At 45.4% G+C, this 17,635-nt stretch overlaps 1 protein-coding gene across 1 annotated transcript in view; it reads right to left on the bottom strand.

The window, feature by feature from the left end:
• The window catches only part of PKIA (cAMP-dependent protein kinase inhibitor alpha), a 105,326-nt gene extending 88,503 nt beyond the window's left edge, over positions 1–16,823 (bottom strand). Inside the window, exon 1 of the mRNA XM_044294334.1 lies at positions 16,692–16,823. The gene's annotated coding sequence lies outside the window, so the exon portion shown is untranslated. The remainder of the gene's footprint in view (positions 1–16,691) is intronic.
• Positions 16,824–17,635: the final 812 nt, after the last annotated feature.

Below are 17,635 nucleotides of genomic sequence, written 5' to 3'. Positions count from 1 at the left end.
TACCTACTTTTCTTCTCACTAATAGAGCTTTCATTTGGTGGTATTTCATTGCTGCTGACATTTTTAATTTTTTTGTTATTAATCGAAATTTAACGATTTTTTTGCAAAAAAGTGACATTTTTTGCTAAATTTATTGTTCTACATGTCTTTGATAAAATGTTTGGGTAAAAAAAAAAATGGTTTGGGTAAAAGTTATAGCGTTTACAAACTATGGTACAAAAATGTGAATTTCCGCTTTTTGAAGGAGCTCTGACTTTCTGAGCACCTGTCATGTTTCCTGAGGTTCTACAATGCCCAGACAGTAGAAAAACCCCACAAATAACCCCATTTCGGAAAGTAGACACCCTAAGGTATTCACTGATGGGCATAGTGAGTTCATAGAACTTTTTATTTTTTGTCACAAGTTAGTGAAAAATTATGATTTATTTTAATTTTAATTTTTTTTTATTACAAAGTCTCATATTCCACTAACTTGTGACAAAAAATAAAAACTTCCATGAACTCACTATGCCCATCACAAAATACCTTGGGGTGTCTTCTTTCCAAAATGGGGTCACTTGTGGGGTAGTTATACTGCCCTGGCATTTTAGGGGCCCAGATGCGTGAGAAGTAGTTTGAAATCAAAATCTGTAAAAAATGACCGGTGAAATCCGAAAGGTGCTCTTTGGAATGTGTGCCCCTTTGCCCACCTAGACTGTAAAAAAGTGTCACACATGTGGTATCGCCGTACTCAGGAGAAGTTGGGGAATGTGTTTTGGGGTGTCATTTTACATATACCCATGCTGGGTGAGAGAAATATCTTGGCAAAAGACAACTTTTCCCATTTATTTTTTTATACAAAGTTGACATTTGACCAAGATATTTCTCTCACCCAGCATGGGTATATGTAAAATGACACCCCAAAACACATTGCCCAACTTCTCCTGAGTACGGCGATACCACATGTGTGACACTTTTTTGCAGCCTAGGTGGGCAAAGGGGCCCACATTCCAAAGAGCACCTTTAGGATTTCACCGGCCATTTTTTACAGATTTTGATTTCAAACTACTTCTCACACATTAGGGCCCCTAAATTGCCAGGGCAGTATAACTACCCCACAAGTGACCCCATTTTGGAAAGAAGACACCCCAAGGTATTCCGTGAGGGGCATGGTGAGTTCCTAGAATTTTTTATTTTTTAGAGTCAATAAGTTTTTTATTAAAGCATATCAAAGATACAGACACTCCCTGATCACCCCCCTGTCATTGATCACCCCCCTGTCATTGATCACCCCCTGTAAGGCTCCATTCAGACGTCCGTATGATTTTTACGGATCCACGGATACATGGATAGGATCCGCAAAACACATACGGAAGTCTGAATGGAGCCTTACAGGGGGGTGATCAATGACAGGGGGGTGATCAGGGAGTCTATATGGGTGATCACCCCCCTGTCATTGATCACCCCCCTGTAAGGCTCCATTCAGACTTCCGTATGTGTTTTGCGGATCCGATCCATGTATCCGTGGATCCGTAAAAATCATACGGACTTCTGAATGGAGCCTTACAGGGGGGTGATCAATGACAGGGGGGTGATCAATGACAGGGGGGTGATCAGGGAGTGTATATGAGCTGATCACCCCCCTGTCATTGATCACCCCCCTGTGAGGCTCCATTCAGACGTCCGTATGTGTTTTGCGGATCCGATCCATGTATCCGTGGATCCGTAAAAATCATACGGACGTCTGAATGGAGCCTTACAGGGGGGGTGATCAATGACAGGGGCTGATCAGGGAGTGTATATGAGGTGATCACCCCCCTGTCATTGATCACCCCCCTGTAAGGCTCCATTCAGACGTCCGTATGTGTTTTGCGGAGCCGATCCATGTATCCGTGGATCCGTAAAAATCATACGGACGTCTGAATGGAGCCTTACAGGGGGGTGATAAATGACAGGGGGGTGATCAGGGAGTCTAGATGGGGTGATCAGGGGTGATCAGGGGTTAATAAGTGACAGGGGGGGGGTGTAGTGTAGTGTAGTGGTGTTTGGTGCTACTTTACACAGCTACCTGTGTCCTCTGGTGGTCGATCCAAACAAAAGGGACCACCAGAGGACCAGGTAGCAGGTATATTAGACGCTGTTATCAAAACAGCGTCTAATATACCTGTTAGGGGTTAAAAAAAATCGTATCTCCAGCCTGCCAGCGAACGATCGCCGCTGGCAGGCTGGAGAATCCACTCGCTTACCTTCCGATCCTGTGAACGCGCGCGCATGTGTGCACGCGTTCACAGGAAATCTCGCGTCTCGTGAGAGGACGCGTATATGCGTCCAGGAGGAATGAATCGACCGCCTCCAGGACGCGTCCCTGCGTTCGGCGGTCCGGAGGCGGTTAAATAACTGCAGCCTTCCAAAAGGGGCATCACTCTTATCTGTAAGAGGTCTGTGGTATCCCCATTTACAACCATTGGGGCTTAGCTGCAATCCCAGTTACAACCTATCAACAAGGATGGATCTGCTTTTGAAAAACAAACAAACAAAAAAAAACATATACTTTTCTAATACATTTTACATCTGGTTGGATGGCTATTGATTGACATTAGCAGGCACTTGTGAATATAGGTGTCCACTGTAATACAGACTTGATGTTAGTCTGGCCTAGTGGGTGTGATGGGTGTCTGAGCCATTATCACTCACCTTGCAGCAGTGTTTGTAAAGCTGTAATCAATTCTATACTTGATCACTCTGCTGTCTTGACACACTGGTGCTTTCCTAAAGCTATGTCCTGGATGTTGATGGTCTCTCTGTCGTTTTGGTCTCAAAGGCGAATTAGATAGTGTTCCCAGGAGCTCTTACATATGCTTCCTTTACCGTAACTGTCTGGACTGGTACTCCCCCTCCTGGCAGGAAGCAGGACCAACCCACTCCTACCAAGAGGGGAGGAACAAGGTGGTTAGCCTTGTCCCTGCCAACCATATCTCTTCTAGGTAGAATGAATGGCCAAAACATTAAAATACATGACATAACAATATACAGCGTTAGCAGATACCCCCAGGTCTGGTGTACTGCCGACATTCTAAGAGAGAGAGAGAGAGAGAGAGTCTAAGGCAACGTCTGGAGTTAGAAGGCTTCCGGAGGGTCGCACAGCGTTTAAAAGAAAGAGTGAGACTATTGAAGAGAGCCAGCTGCTGTATCATTTAAAGGGGTTCTCCAGGAATTAAGAAAATGAAAATACCTAAATATTACTTTATTATAAATATATTCTCAAATACCTTTCATTATTTATAATGGCTTGTTTTGTCTGGGGAGCAATCATCAGGTGAAACAAAATGGCCGCTCTCCCATTAGTTCAAACAAAACCTGTCCTGATCACAAATGAGGAAAAATTACTTTACAACACTGAGGTAAAGAGGTGCCTCATCCTCCTCTCTACTTGTCAGGGATTATGATCCTGAATACAGATGATAAGAACTTTAGCTGAATCTCTGGGGAATTTAGTTCATGAGGAGACATGAAGTACAGAAAGGACAGACAGGACAGACTGTGGTAATGTGGGGCTGTGATAATGGAGACTGTAAACAAGTGTTGCTGCTCATTAGCCACACCTCACCCTCCTCTTATATCTCCTCATATTCTCCATTTCCACAGAGATTCACCTGTATTCAGGATCATGATGGGTCTGTATGGCTCCAGCCAGGAGCGCTGGGGGCTACAAGTCTGAGAAAGCCTGAGTTTGGGGGGACCCAGCGACGCCTGGAGAAGGGAGGAGTCAGGAGGATTGCTGGACCATATCCCCCCAAGGTATTTAGCTGCTTCTACCACGAGGACTGGTCAGTTGCACTGGGCGACAGCTAGGAGGCTGTCGGACCGAAGCTGAATACCTGTCACGGCTGGGGATGGGGAACACCCTCAGCCGTGCGGTGCCAGGTGATGGTAAGGTTGCTACTTGGCCAGAACCACAGAATTAGGGAGCAGGTCACCTCCTAGAACATCCCTAATCCGTCCCTAACTCCTAGCTGCATGGGCCGACCTTGAAGGTAGGAGGGCCCATGCTCAGGATCCTCAGATCCCTACTCACCCTCCAACCGGTCCCTGAACTAGGAGTGAGGGTAAGACGACCTGTTCCTTCTGGACGCAGAGGAACAGGAGTCTCACTGGCCAAGCTGCAAGGAATGGGGAACAAATACAACATACAGAAACAACTTATGGCAGTGACAGGCAAATGCAACCAACACAACACTCACCTGCCACAGACAACAAAGCCTGGAACCCATGTGCAAGTGCTGCTGTTCAGAACACCACCGAACACAGCACACACCAAACATCACACAGGAACCCAGGACCATAAGCTGCAATAATAAGGAAACCCCACACACACCTTCATAACACCGTGTAACATAATTTTATGACCAGAAGGGAGGCCCCCACTGGCAGATGGTAAATAACCAGGAGGATATCTCCAGCAAGCATGGCTGAAGCACCCTCTCTGACTACTGCCTTCCACTGAGGCTTTATAGGGCCAAGAAGCCACACCCAACAGTCAGACACACCCAGTGCACACACACACTAGGAAGGAAGTTAACCCTTCCAACACCAGGGAAGGGAAAACATCAACTTAAAGGGGGAAGTGCACACAATACATATAACACCCATTGCACACTGATAAAAGGAACACCTATAGGAGAGGTTGCCAGATGCAACCGCATACCTACTGCAGCAAGCTGCCTAGCACCGCTCAGGCTGCTCTGCTGCCACATACCCAATGTTGCCAGCGGCAACCACAGGTGAGGCAACATACTATAGCCCTCACCTGTGATTGACAACAACACCAAGACCGCAGGCAACTGCATGCGGCCACAAGAGTCACGACCATGACCAAGGGTCGTGACACTCCCACCCCTCAAAGCCCCCCCAACTGAAAAGGGAAGCTGGTGGGGCCAAACAACAGGGAGGGGGGGAGGGGCAATGGCTGATAACCACCAGTGTCTCCCTCCAGAACTGCCGCCAACAAACCTGGACCGACACAACGGTCCCAGGTCGTCAGCCACCAAAGCAGACTGGAGGAAAGAACAACTGGAGGCACTGCCAGACAGGTACCCGTATCCTCCTCCAGAACTGCCGCCAACATACCCGGACCAACACCTCAGTCCCAGGCAGCCAGCCACCAAAGCAGTCTGGAGGAGGGACACTGGACACCGCGTCCAACTCAGGAAAACGTTCCTACTCCAGGTCGCTGCCAGCAGACACTCCCCAACCAGCACACCGCCGGAACACCAAAGGAATGCTGCCAGCAGACGACCAGAGATAGGAACCCTGAGAGGGACGAGGGGTCACCAACACGGACACGGTTAGCAAGGTGGCGGGGAAAAAGCCACCAACCGCGCCGTTAACGGTAAACCCCATAACGCTCTCCCTCCGGAGAACGCGCATGCACCCCATCAGCCTATGGCGATGCATGCTTCACCCTCTTTCGAGGGAAACCAGGTGAGGAGCCTTTCTGGTCATACTGTCACGGCTGCGGATGGGGAAAACTCTCAGCCGTGCGATGCCAGAAGATGTTAGGCTGCTCGGCCAGGACGACAGGATTAGGGAGCAGGTCACCTCCTAAAGTGTCCCTAACCTGACCCTAACTCCTAGCTGCATGGGCCGCCCTTAAAGGTTGGAGGGCCCATACTCAGGAACCTCGGATCCCTACTGACCCTCCGTCGTTCCCTGAGCTAGGAGCTGGGTAGACAGCCCGTTCCTCCTGGACACGGAGAAACAGGAGTCTAACTTGGCCAAGCTACAAGGGGAAACAGAAACAACTTATGGCAGTGACAGGCAAATGCAACAAACACAACACTCACCTGCCACAGACAACAAAACCTGGAACCCATGTGCAAGTGCTGCTGTTCAGAACACAAACGAACACAGCACACACCAGACATCACACAGGAACCCAGGACCATAAGTTGCAATAATAAGGAAACCCCACACACACCTTCATAACACCGTGTAACATAGTTTTATGACCAGAAGGGTGGCCCCCACTGGCAGATGGTAAAGTAACCAGGAGGATGTCTCCAGCAAGCATGGCTGAAGCACCCTCTCTGACTACTGCCTTACACTGAGGCTATATAGGGCCAAGTAGCCACACCCAACAGTCAGACACACCCAGGGTTCACACAGAAAGAAGGAAGTTAACCCTTCCAACACCAGGGAAGGGAAAACATCAACTTAAAGGGGAAGTGCACACAATACATACAACACCCCGTGCACACTGATAAAAGGCACACCTATAGGAGAGGTTGCCAGATGCAACCGCATGCCTACTGCAGCAAGCTGCCTAGCACCGCTCACGCTGCTCTGCTGCCGCATACCCAATGTTGCCAGCGGCAACCACAGGTGAGGCAACATACTATAGCCCTCACCTGTGATTGACAACAACACCAAGACCGCAGGCAACTGCATGCGGCCACAAGAGTCACGACCATGACCAAGGGTCGTGACAATACCACAGTTTGAACTGCATCTTAGAGGTGAGTTAGGGAGACCTCTGTATAGTGATGGCCTAGCCGGGTAAGCATTTGTTGTTTTGTGTTAATGTAACAGATTTTGAGGTGAAGCTGCGACTTCATGGTACCGAGCGATGCCAAACTTGGAAATGTCATGTGCTGTGTGACAAATAAAGCACCGTTTCAGCTTGAAAACCCCCTGTTTGATGAGAAGTCTGTCATTGTTGACCCCTGAGAGAGAGCGATCCCTTACACTACCCATAGGTCCAGAAGAGACTCAGACTATGAGAGAGTGTGCTGCGAGTGGAGAAAGCAAGGGAACATACTGTAACTACTGGTGGCCACAGTAGGGAGAAACTTATACCAGATTGGCATCTAATACGGGATCAGATACAGGTACAATACCTCAGACCTGGGGTATCTGTAATTATAAGAAATGTAATGTTATTTATATCGGTGAAATGGTGAATGAGATTATGGCAAAGGCTTAATGTACAAGAACCTGGTGCAACTCCAGGAATAACACCTAGGTGGGACATGCTGCGTAGGACGTAGCCTGGCTTAAGCAAGAGCTGCTAGCCTTGGGTGCAACTTGACCAATAGAGATTGTAGACTTTTCTGAACTGTCCTGCTGTTCTACTGTGTATTTACCCAACAAGTGAGAGAGGAACCGTCAAGTTTGTGCATCTATGAAGGAAACTGTACCCATTATGCTTATATTCCACAAATGAGTGTTGTGCCTCTACATAAAAAATGTTATTATTCCCGTGGGGGCGCGGACGGGGAAGAGGACATTTTCTACGCCTGTTTTAGGCTACTTTCACACTAGCGTTCGGGCGGATCCGTTCTGAACGGATCCGTCTGCATTATATTAGCAAAAAAAAGCTAAGTGTGAAAATAGCCTGGGACGGATCCGTCCAGACTTTCAATGTAAAGTCAATGGGGGACGGATCCGCTTGAAGATTGAGCCACATTGTGGCATCTTCAAACGGATCCGTCCCCATTGACTTACATTGAAAGTCTGGACGGATCCGCACGGATCCGCACGCCTCCGAACGGCCAGGCGGACACCCGAACGCTGCAAGCAGCGTTCAGCTGTCCGCCTGTCCGTGCGGAGGCGAGCGGAGCGGAGGCTGAACGCCGCCAGACTGATGCAGTCTGAGCGGATCCGCCTCCATTCAGACTGCATCAGGGCTGGACGGCTGCGTTCGGGTCCGCTCGTGAGCTCCTTCAAACGGAGCTCACGAACGGAAACCCGAACGCTAGTGTGAAAGTAGCCTTAGGTGTAGAAAATGGTCTAAATGTAAATCAGCAAGGAAGCTGTCTTATAACTAGAACTGGCGCTGGATGCACCGAAGATATGGAGAGGCCTGCGCCTTTACATAACTGTGGTGGATCCTCCTCCAGCGCAGGGCTTTATTAAGACCAGTGTCTTAAATAAATGTGCCCGATTTTTTCCTAACAGTATTTCATCTAAGGGGAGGATATACTGCTTCATTGAGGCAATATGCCCAGTCCCTTAGGGACTGGCATACAGACCAGTAGGGGCTCTTTGTATTTCTATATAGAATCCAGGCACTTGGCATTGCTGCTGGCATACGCTTTAAAGGGGTTTTCCAGGAATTCAATATGTCTGATCGGTTAGAGTCTGACTCCCGATAGCTCTGTCGATCAGCTGTTTGAAGAGGCGGCGGCGCTTCGGTGAGCTCTGTGGCCTCCTCACAGGATACCCAGCACTGCACTATACTGTACATTAAAGAGCGACTGTGCTTTGTACTGAGTTATTCAATAAAATGTATCTGTATAGCGCCACCTGCTGTTTGTTTTTCTTTCCTATTTCTGTATCCGGCTTACTGAGATGGTCGCACATGCTCAGTTTCATACTTCAACTGCCTAACTGATAGGAAGAGAGCTGCAGCAGAAAGGACACTCCCCTTGAGCTGCCAGCTTGAGCAATGAATGGGGAGACCTCTGGATCCATGTCAGGTACAGGGCTGGTTCTAGCTTTGTTAGACAGAGATTGTCATGTACTATATGATGTCTGACTTTTATTTTTCACATTAATCATGGGATAGCCCCTTCAAGGCAATCAGTGCTGTTCTGATATCAGTATAAGGCCTCATGTACACAACTGTGGTTTTGGTCCGCGTGGACCCACTTATTTCTATGGGTCTGCAAAACTTCCAGACACCACACAGATGTCATATGTGTGCTGTCCACATCCACAAATGATAAAATATGTCCTATTTGTGTCCATTTGGCTGACAAGAATAGGCAGTTCTAGTGAAGGGAGTGAGAAAAATGCAGCATGCACACCGCCTGTGTCTGATTTTCACGGATCTGTGGTTTGCAGACCGCAAAATGGATATCATATACATGAAGCCTTCTTAGATATATTTGTCTAAAAGGGCTGCAACTGACCAGGAATGTGAGAAGCGGGGACAATTAGGAAATGAAGATCCTATCTAAACAGAACACAGTCACAAGCTATATAATCTGTCTCTAATCAAAATTAACCAAATCTCTCTGATAAGAACATTATGTAAGAATCTAGCACATGAATGAACTGTCAACTCTCCCAGATCTTCTAAAAGACACTTGTGTTTTTGCCCTCCTGTTAATCTAAATGCTGCCGCTTGCACATAGATGGCTACCACTTCAGAATCTTCTTTAACCTATTAACCTACTTATTGTATATTTTGTAGCATAAAGACAAATACAAGTATTATTTTATTAACCTTTTGCAGATATACTCAGTACATATTATACCAGTCACATTCCCTCCGAAGACTGCATATTACTTAGGGTTGCCTCCAAGCTTGTTAACAGGAGGTCGGTGCCAGAACTTATTTTTCAGCTGCCATATTAATTGTTTTTTGTTTTGAATAACTAGGGCATGTGTAGCCCAGGGCAAGCTTTTTGACATCCACAACATGGATGGGACTGACATACCATTACAGGCAACTGACCACCACGTCAGGAACAGTGATGAGAGACCTTCCTACAGACCTCCCTAAAGAGTCCGTGAAGATGTTAGGAAGGGCAGCACACGGCTGCAGAGTGAAGAGATAGTGAGCATTAGAAAGAGAGGACCTCCTGACGAAGCTGAGCAAGCAAAACGCGCATCAAGGCGTTTGTCTGGCCACTTTTTGGTCTCCTTCCCCTAATCATGTCTACAGGTGGATCTTGTGGGTGGTAGTATTTGATGTGACATTATTTTATAGCCTTTACTTGTTACTTGAAAATGATTGGGACAGCCCCCTCTTGACTTATTATATACAGTCAGGTCCATAAATATTGGGACATCGACACAATTCTAACATTTTTGGCTCTATACACCACCACAATGGATTTGAAATAAAACGAACAAGATGTGCTTTAACTGCAGACTGTCATCTTTAATTTGAGGGTATTTACATCCAAATCAGGTGAACAGTGTAGGAATTACAACAGTTTGCATATGTGTCTCCCACTTGTTAAGGGACCAAAAGTAATGGGACAATTGGCTTCTCAGCTGTTCCACGGCCAGGTGTGTATTATTCCCTCATTATCCCAATCACAATGAGCAGATAAAAGGTCCAGAGTTCATTTCAAGTGTGATATTTGCATTTGGAATCTGTTGCTGTCAACTCTCGAGATAAGATCCAAAGAGCTGTCACTATCAGTGAAGCAAGCCATCATTAGGCTGAAAAAAAAAAAAAAAATACATCAGAGAGATAGCAAAAACATTAGACGTGGCCAAAACAATTGTTTGGAACATTCTTAAAAAGAAGGAACGCACCGGTTAGCTCAGCAACATCAAAAGACCCGGAAGACCACGGAAAACAACTGTGGTGGATGACCAAAGAATTATTTCCCTGGTGAAGAAAACACCCTTCACAACCAGATCAAGAACACTCTCCAGGAGGTAGCTGTATGTGTGTCAAAGTCAACAATCAAGAAAAGATTTCACCAGAGTGAATACAGAGGGTTCGCCACAAAATGTAAACCATTGGTGAGCCTCAAAAACAGGAAGGCCAGATTAGAGTTTGCCAAACGACATCTAAAAAAGCCTTCACAGTTCCGGAACAACATCCTATGGACAGATGAGACCAAGATCAACTTGTACCAGAGTGGTGGGAAGAGAAGATTATGGAGAAGGAAAGGAACTGCTCATGATCCTAAGCATACTACCTCATCAGTGAAGCATGGTGGTGCTAGTGTCATGGCGTGGGCATGTATGGCTGCCAATGGAACTGGTTCTCTTGTATTTATTGATGATGTGACTGCTGACAAAAGCAGCAGGATGAATACTGAAGTGTTTTGGGCAATATTTTCTGCTCATATTCAGCCAAATGCTTCAGAACTCGTTGGACGGCGCTTCACAGTGCAGATGGACAATGACCCAAAGCATACTGCAAAAGCAACCAAAGAGTTTTTTAAGGGAAAGAAGTGGAATGTTATGCAATGGCCAAATCAATTACCTGACCTGAATCCGATTGAGCATGCATTTCACTTGCTGAAGACAAAACTGAAGGGAAAATGCCCCAAGAACAAGCAGGAACTGAAGACATTTGCAGTAGAGGCCTGGCAGAGCATCACCAGGGATGAAACCCAGCGTCTGGTGATGTCTATGCGTTCCAGACTTCAGGCTGTAATTGACTGCAAAGCATTTGCAACCAAGTATTACAAATTTAAAGTTTGATGTATGATTATTATTATGTCCTATTACTTTTTGTCCCTTAACAAGTGGGAGGCACATATGCAAACTGTTGTAATTCTTACACCGTTCACCTGATTTGGATGTAAATACCCTCAAATTAAAGCTGACAGTCTGCAGTTAAAGCACACCATGTTCATTTATTAATTTCAAATCCATTGTGGTAGTGTATAGAGTCAAAAATGTTAGAGTTGTGTCGATGTCCCAATATTTATGGACCTGACTGTATTTGACATAGGCTATCCAAAGCATACATACTATGTCTACTACAACTGGGTCTCACCGTGATCCTTTTTGGACATGTTATATATTCTTTTCAGGGGTTGTAAGGCCTGTGGCCAGTGATTCAGTACAACATTAGGTTATTGTCACCTATTTCTGACGTTGCTAAAACTTTGTACGCTTTTTATTATGTATTTTTGATTTTGTTTGATAAATTGATATTAGTTTATTTACAAATTTGGGTGTGCTCCTTTTGTTCTTTTTGGGAACATATTTGTAGGTTATATTGGTTATATTATACATACGTACATGCCCTTGGTATTTTTAGTTTGAGTCTTTTTGTCTTTATTAGAAAGAGAGAGCAAGTTGAAAAAACTATGACACAGGTACCCGCTAGACTTTACCTCTCCATTGCCTAGAAGTAGCAGAAGAGGATCCAGGTAGAGCCAGATAAGTGAGGCCTCAGAGGAGAGTGAGTGCCAAAGAGCAGTGCAGAAAATGCAGTGAGCGCCCGAGAGTAGAGGATGGGAGTGGTGGTGGCCCTGATGCTGATGTGTCATGGTGTACTCCCTCTCTGGGGTCAGTGTAGTGAAGGAGAGTCACCCTGTGTTCACTTGGAGCACTCCTTGTAGCTGTGGGCTCCCTGCCTGATGGTAATTTCTCTCAGCTCACCAAGAACAGAGACATACATTGTACAGCAGCTGTGATTGGCATTGCAGCTCAGCCTTATTCACTTCAATGGGTCTAGGAGGCGCCTAGGCCATGTGACTCATGAACCTGATGTCATCATGACCTAGGCTAAGCTGTGAGGAGGCCATGGTTGTACCACAAGTGCTGGTGCCTTCTCAGACAGCTGATCCGTGGGAGTCCTTGGTGTCAGACCCCACTGATTAGATAGTGATTACCTGTCCAGAGGATAGGTCATAAGTATAAAAGTCTCATAAAACCCCTTTAAGAGTGTCAGAAAGCAAGATAGATGAAACCGGTTTAGTTTTTCTTTACTGTATGCAGGTTTGAAGTTGTAGCCCATACAGCAGTAGTTTGTATACAAGGCAAAGTCCATCCAGATGTCCCACCATGATGTAAGCAGACAACTACAGCCCAATTACATGGCCTAAAATATCTGCTATAGGGATCCCTGGATATTAGCTGTGCTCTGGCAACCATGGCTGTAGTGTCCACTATTCTGGGGTCCATAGGGTGTCTTAACTTGTTATCCCTCTGCAGCAGCAGGGACTGGATTGCCTTAAGAGGGGTTACCTTGCTGTCTCTCTCTATCACTGTAGCCATGTAACTCCTTCTCCTTTAGTCCTGTGCACAGTACATAGCATGAACACTATAAACACTATATAATAAGCCAAACTTTGCAGATGTCTCCAGGTTTGAGCACCCTTCTCAAGCAACAGGTAACAAAAGGCTCCCCATAAAGATAGCTAGGGGAAGCTTCAGCCTATAGGAGAGATTGTACATCAGCGAGGGGTTAGTTGGTCCCCAGTACTCCACATAGCAGGCTACGAGTTGCCAAGCCACGAGTTGGGCTCATTTCATTTCTACTGTTTTCAGATGCAGATACAGTTGTGAGAAGCCACTGCTACCAATAAAAGATGGTGTCAGTCCCTTGAGCCTAGTACAGAGTCAGAGTACAAAGCATTAGAACAATGCACAGTATGCGCTGCAGTCCTACCACCACTAAATATTGCATCCCTCTACAATGTATGCATAGTCTTTACTGGGATTATTTTACCTTACATTATGATTATTTTATCTCATGTCTCCGCCATTCCTCCTCCAACCCTTTCTCCTACTTTAGTCACTTACACCGTGCTGATGTCAAACTACAGGTGTGAGCATAGTGTAGGTAAGCGAGTAAGACTACCGCCTCCATGTTGTCACTGCGGGTAGTATTCTGATATCAGCCACCATGACTACCCCTGGGATCAAGATTAAAGTTAAAGATGGATGTCAGGGTTTAATATCACTGGTTATTCAAAATACTAGAGATAAGCGAAGTTGTTAAAAATTTGATTCAGCGACTTTGCCGAAGTTGGCAAGAAATTTGCTTAGTTCTGAATTAATTCATCACGAATTGCTAGAATTCAGGTATACCCAGGCCACTCTACTGCCTGGCCAATTAACCTGCAGATGCTTTTCATTTACCGTAATAATGAAGACCGCACTGTATAGTTCTACTTCATTGTTAATGGCTGCACGGCACCTTTAAACAGGGGCTGTTGCTGGTATTGGGTTTGGCTGGTTTGGTGGGGGGACAATATGCATATTATTGCTGTTCTTGCCTGCAATATCCTGCAGGTTATTTGACAGTAAACACAGAATCTTAATCAGCTCTGACATACCCACTTCCCCAACACCATCTTCAATGATCTTCAAATCTTTCTCATCAATCCAATATATAATATTCTTTGAAACAAGCCTCCCCTGTTGCGATTCATGCCCTTCACCAACAACTTTGCGGAATCGAACAAGTGATGTTCATCTCACAGTTTGAGAAGCAATGATTGGGCTGCTGGGAGAGGAGGAGGAGATCATCCTGGATAACACAAGTGGTTCCAGACCATTTTCGGCCTAGAGATTATAATTTGGTTTGAACCCAACCTAATACTGTTAAATAAATAGTGACCAGAGATTGTGACTCGGCCAACCTGCTAGGCCCTGCGACCACCTAGTTTCTGTGTACTGAGGACTGTGAATAATGACATTGTTAAGATGCATAGTGAGACACAACGTGAGCTCAGTAAACAGACTGGGCTGGCCAGTGGTGACTACCTTTTAAGCCTGCTGTGAGTAGACTACGAGTGTGGAGAAGTCTGCCCTGTTACAAGGGAAAACTGCCCGGTACATGTATTCTATGTGAATCTATATAGACTGTCCTGCTACCAGTGGCATCTTTCTGTGGAGAATAGAGTCCATCATTAGGCCAGTGTCAAACACCTGGAGAGTGTAGAAACTGCTCTGTTACTACTGACAAAAACATGGAGGAGTATAGAGACTGTCTTGATACCAGTAGCAACCATTTAGGAAGTATAGAGACTGCTCTGTTACTGATGGCAACTACCTGTGTATATACTTGCACATAGAGACATAGAGGCTACAGATAACCACCACGCACAGTACTACAATACTGTATGCAACCGTCAAGTTTATTGCCTCAATCGGAGTAAACCGTGGTACACTTGTCGAGTAACATCTCCCACTCTCATTTTGCCGTGGACGGAGTTAGTTACTGTAGTGCTTCACCTATTCCATTCAGTGGGAGTAGTGCTGCAGTAACCAGCTATGTCCACTAAATAATGGATGGAAGGACCACGAAGAACATCTGACTGATGGGAGTGTTAGTTATTGGACCCCACCAATCAAATACTGATAGACTATCCTGAGTACAGGAAAGCCCCTTTAAGTGTATTTCGGCCAAGATGTCAAAAATTCCTTTGGCGCTATCCAGCTTCTTACAGGAATAACCTAATTTCCCGTTAATGTCCCAAGAGACATGAATGAAAAATTACTCTTGTTAGTCAATGATACATTAGTTTATCCTATATTGTTGCATACCTATACCTATATTGTTGCTTCAAGAAAGCTATGTGATCTATAATGGTAGCCATATTTATTGTCATCTGGCTTTGAAATAAAAGATATGACTAATTGTGCATTTTCCTTAGTCTTCAGCTGGCTCCTATACTACTTCTGGTTACTTACTGCTATTTAGAGTAGTGACCTAATTTCACTCAACCTGTTTTATAAAAAAAAAATACATGTAGATGACAAGTAGCGTAACATTTATTATAATCGTAGATCTGACAAAATCAAGCTGTGCCTCACAGAGATTCAACTAACCTCCTACATATTCTAGTAACTCAGGGAACAGCTGTCCAACAGGCATTGTTTGAGACCTGACCAAGTGTGAATAGCTTCTGCCACAACTTGCTTCAGTCAGGATGATGTTAAGGGGATCAATGAAATTCTGCAGAGTAGGCATTATTAAGCTGGAATTACCCTTTAAAGGGGTTCTCCAAGACCAGAACCTATGGCTTTGGTCTAAAGGTCATGGCTGAGGACATTCATTGGATGGCAGTGGTCAAGTGCATGTACACGGCCCGTCAAACATTTGGTCCAGAGGGCAAAGGAGCTTGGTGTTGGACCAAAGTGCTCGTTACAGGTGACTTTTCTTTCCTTTTGCTCCATGCCCCCTTATAACAGGTTACGTCAGGATATATACATCAGGAGGACTTCCTGACATATACTTCTGGCAGATGTCATAGTTTATACTGGATAAGCACACATTGACTAATGTCGTTCATAGGCCCCATATGGTATATTTTGAAGATAGCCTATGCATGGAATAGCTGAGCCTGCACTATTCCAAACAGGAGAACATGCCCGATGGAGGCCAAAAGGACAACCTTTCAGTCAGATAAATAGAGGCCTATGGATACGCTTTCAGCGCATACGGCATGCAACCACTGTAAACATAGTATGAACATAGCCTAAATAATAGATCACTTTCCCAGCAAATCCCAAAATTTCCCGGCAATTTACCAGCAGCTCGTCGCTGACTGAGAAGGCGCGGGGGTAGTTTAGTTTAAATCAAGTATTTAAGTGACAAATATTTGCTCAAGTCATTTTCCCCAAAAAATTATATAAATTAAAAACATTAACATTCCTCAATTTTTTGGATTGCTTTGTGCATGCTTATCTGTAATTTAGGAGCAGCAGATGCTGTTGCCTGGTAACAGTGCATGGCCTACTTGGTACCCGTCCTATGAACCAATGGCTAGCAGGATTCTTTTCCCCATCCAGTGCACATGCTACAAAAAAAGAGGCCGTTGTATGATTTCAATAATTAATCATCTACCAGGAGGTCTCAAGATTTTGTTGCATAGCGAGCGCCCTATGGAGGACACTAAACCAGAGAATCCCTCACTGTTGCCTTTAATCACTGGGATGTAAGCAGGGGAGCGGAAACATGTAGGACATGCGACCCCAGCTATCCTCTAACAGACATGGCATGCACCCCTTCGAGACGTATATGATGAGACGGGTTTGATATACGATTCATATAAAATAAAAGGCCGGCGATGATTGCATAACGCATTAAATAATTGACAAGCTGCATTGTACAGAAGCAGAGAATCTTCTCCATGATGGCAATATCCTCCTACCACACATTCAATGGTAGGTCTGTGTGAATGTCTCAATGCAAGACCCTGTAAGAGCTCCGCAGCTAGAACTAGAGGGGATGCATGCAAGTTCCAAGCCGTGCAGCCCCCATTATCAGAGCTTACCTTTGCGTGTCTTCTAATAAAGGAATCGTTAGCCTGACGGTGCCGCCGGCTCCAGCACTGAGGAGGTTATTAAGCTTGCAGGGCTGGCTGATTATGTGATGATGCTAGCAGGCAGACAATGTCAGTGTGTTTCCCATCCAGACAACAGCTGCTCAATTCTCTCTCTTTTTTTGGACGCTTTTGTCACGCCTGTCTACTGCTCCCCCCCCTTCAATTAACTTTATTGGTAACAACTGAACAGTTATCTTTGTTAGACTTCGTGTCCGTTGGACGATGAGATCCAAACGTGTTTCATTCAGATATATTGAGAATAAAATCAATAAAAACAAGCCACTATATATAGAGGCAATATAAACTGAATTACACATAAGGCTCGGTAAACTGGGATAAAAAGAGTGTAGATGCATTTGTGATCTCTAGGGCTATAATTAGCTATTTAGATCAAGGGGCCAGTGGTGGGGAGGGAATGATTTTAAAGGGGTTGTCCAAGACTTTAATACTGATGACTAGAGATAAGCTAAGTAATAGGAAATTTGCTTCGGCTGCTTCGCCGAATTTTACAAAAAAATTAGCTTTGTGACTAATTACTGATAACCCATTATTTAAATCAACCTTTTATATTAAAATACACTATACGGACACAAGTACGGTACCTCTCCTGCTCCTGGACGCCGCCTCTCCTCACCACCCGCGATCTTCTTCCTCCTCCGTCGGTTGTGCTGTGAACTGGCGTGCACAGCGTGAGGTCACAGAGCGCCCTCACGCTGTACGCAGCCTTCACAGCCGACAGCCGAGGACCAGAAAGCGGTGAGTACAGAGCCTTCACTGCTTCCTGGTCCTCCAGTACTAATGAGCGCTTCCATATTGGAAGCGCTCATTAGTATTCGCCCCATAAGATGAAGGGGCATTTCCCCCCCACTTTGGGGTGAAAAATTGCGTCTTAT

The sequence above is a fragment of the Bufo gargarizans genome, chromosome 5 (assembly GCF_014858855.1).
Source record: "Bufo gargarizans isolate SCDJY-AF-19 chromosome 5, ASM1485885v1, whole genome shotgun sequence".
NCBI lineage: Eukaryota > Metazoa > Chordata > Amphibia > Anura > Bufonidae > Bufo > Bufo gargarizans.
The sequence above is the reverse complement of the archived record's forward strand: the minus strand, read 5'-3'. Positions and strand labels throughout refer to the sequence as shown.